We start from the raw sequence: 3,278 nt of genomic DNA on the forward strand, positions 1-3,278 counted from the left end.
GGTGGAAAAACTCCATGAGGAAAAGAAGAAGAAGAAGACTCATTCCCAGGCCTCGGGATCTAGGCGTAGAAGGCCTTCACCTGTTGATGAAGATCACTATGATGAAGACGATGAAGAAAGAGTTGTGAAGATTCATTCTAAATCGTCCAAAGCTGAACCTAATCCTCGTACAAAAGAACGAGATCAGAAGTGGGAGGATTTTCAGAAGCAGCTTAACGCACTGAAGCTTCAAGGAAACTTCAAAGAGTCGGGGGTGTCGAGACCCTATCCAAGTGAATGGGATGCGATCCCGTATCCTCTGAAATTCAAACCACTCAACTTGGTGCAATTTGTTGGCAAGGGTTCTTCGACCCAACACATCTATTATTTCTAGGCACAGACTGGACACATAGTGGGGAATGATCCCATTATGACTCGACTCTTCATTAGTACCCTTAAGGGGGTGGCTTTCGAATGGTTTCGTAGGCTCGAACCAGGGTCAATCCAGAGTTGGAGAGATTTAGAGAGGCTTTTCTTAGCCCGATTCTTTGACGATGACACTGAAGTGTCTATGGCTACATTATTGTCTGAGAAGCAGAAGAAAACGGAGTCGGTCAGTGACTTCGTTAAGAGATTTAGAAATCGATCATTGTATTCACATGATCAAGTTTCCGAGGCTACTCTTGTGGAAATGTGCCGCAACAATCTTTCCATCAATATCTTATCTAAGATGGGTGCTGTTGAAGCCCGTTCATGGAAGGATTTGGTTTGGTAGGGAGAGCAAGTGGAAAACATGCTCAAGAGGATAAATGTTGAAGAACCTCAAGAATCCCAGCCTAAAAAGGGAGGTGGTAAAGGCAACTATAATTCCCAGAAACAATCGAAGGGGAAAGACACCTTAGCTATTGAGACAACTCCATCTCCGAAATCCTTTACCAAGCAGAAAGGGAATTCATCCGATAATCGTTTTCAGAAGAAATACGATTTCAAAGATGAACATGTGGTCTCTGTTCTTTCATCTTTAATCAAGATGAATAAGATCAAGCTGCCAGAAGTAAAGCGGAGCGCAGAAGTATTAAGGACTGATGATCCTAACTTTTGCATGTACCACAGGATGGTTGTCACGCCCCGCTTCCCAAAATACCAGGGAATCGGGACGTGAACAAGCCCGCGACGTATTAGATTGAGAAGAAATATACACTATCTTTTTTTTCCTCTTTCTTTTCTTCTCAATCCAATACGCTAAGCGTCTAGAAACAAATACAATACGAAGTCACAGTCCCGATCAGCCACATAACAAGAATATAATGAACAACGCGGGACTGAAATAATCCATATCATTTAAAAGAAATATCATCCGAGACATCAAAATACGGGTCAAATACCATGCCTTAATACAACAACTTGAAACAAATGAATACTAAAGAAGTATAATACAATGATCAAGTGGAAAAAGGAAATGGCTACAAAAGTAAACTAAGACACAGATAATAAAAAGACGACTAGACTTCGGTTCTTCTTCTGTTCGTCTACAAGGCACTCCCTGGCTCGGAATCCTCCTGGCTCCTGGCTGAACCTGTTCTTCATCTAAGTCTGACGTAACCAGAGAAAAAGGTGACGCTCAGGTGGCATGGCGCACGGCAAGACCCGACCCAACAAAGAAAATAGACGACGGAAATCCAATGCGAAAAACGATACGATAATAGAAACAACAAAAGAACGTACAACTGAAATCCACAAATCAACATGAAAATACTACTAAATCATGATAACATAAAGCATCCAAAATCGATCAGGTAACGAGGTCATGCAGCTAGCGATTAGTCTAATCATCCAAGCAACAAGATCATACAATAGATGTAATTAATACTTAAAAATCTACAACTCGAGACGTAGTACGTCGAGCGAAATAATGCAAACAAGGAAACCCTCATGTATATACCATATGTCTCGAATTGTAAATAATTAAATATTAATCCCGATCTATGTATAAAAAGAAACACAACTGGACTACCTCTCACAAGAATTCATACCTAGCCAAGAAACGAGGTCATGTAATTAGCCATCCTATAACAGGTCACTGGTTCACATCTCACATAGAGTCAAGGTTCACATTATCGGATATCTGGTTAACAACCACATCTCACTAGTACCTCAAAGCCGCCCCAGTGCGAAACAATTCACTGGTGCGTGCCTGAAAATAATCAATAATCACAATACCACTGCTCCTCAGACCCACCCCAGAGTGAAACGATCCACTGATGTGAGCCTGGAAAATACATAAACATCCACATATCACTACTCCTCAGACCCACCCCAGAGTGAAACGATCCACTGGTGCGAGCCTGGAAAATAACAACAACCACGATATCAATGTTCCTCAGACCCACCCCAGAGTGAAACGATCCACTGGTGCGAGCCTGGAAAATAACCATCCACATCCGACCACATGAACCAAGAATTCCTCATCCCAACTCTTCTCGCTTTCCTAAGTCAACAATCATAATCCACACTATAACTCGGGTTCACCACCTAAACTCAGTCAACAACCCACACATGTCACTAAGTCTGTTCATGACGCATGAGGCCCCTAAGTCATGAACTACTAATGGTTCTCAAACACAACAAGACGATATTAATAACATTAATTTCACTCAACCACATCATGACATGTCGAATACAGTAAAATATTCACAAAACATAAAATATAATCATGTACAGCAACTACGTAATTCAGAAATTAATTCCTTTCCCAAAATAATTTCTTTTAAAAATTAATTCTTATTATAATAATCCAAAATATTCTCTTCCCTAGAATAAATTCTTTAAAATTATTTCTCATCAATTATTATTCTAGAATAATTCTTTTTCTCAAAATAAATTCTTTTTAAATATTATAAATCCTATAAAATGATTTCGTCATCAAAATAAATTATTCCAAAAATACTATTTATTGCACGACTATGATTTAATCAATATTATTCAGCAACAACCCACGCAGATATATAGTCATAATATACTATGCAAATAATTCAGATCCGAGCAAGAGAGATCTTGCCTCGGGGTTTTCGTCGAATGAATCGATGTTGACACGTGAAGCTACGACCCACCGATGAGGTGACGGTGACAGATCTAAACGGCGATGAGGACAGCAGGCCTGACTGGTGGAAGTTCGACGATGCTATGCGGCTGGTCGGGTCGGCGTCGCTGGGCTCGGAGTTGGCGTGGAGAAGAGGATCGCCGGCGTCACTGCAGGGGAGGGGAGGTCGGGGTTGGCGAGGAGCTGCTGTCGGCGGCGA

The sequence above is a fragment of the Asparagus officinalis genome, chromosome 1 (assembly GCF_001876935.1).
Source record: "Asparagus officinalis chromosome 1, Aspof.V1, whole genome shotgun sequence".
NCBI classification, from domain to species: domain Eukaryota; kingdom Viridiplantae; phylum Streptophyta; class Magnoliopsida; order Asparagales; family Asparagaceae; genus Asparagus; species Asparagus officinalis.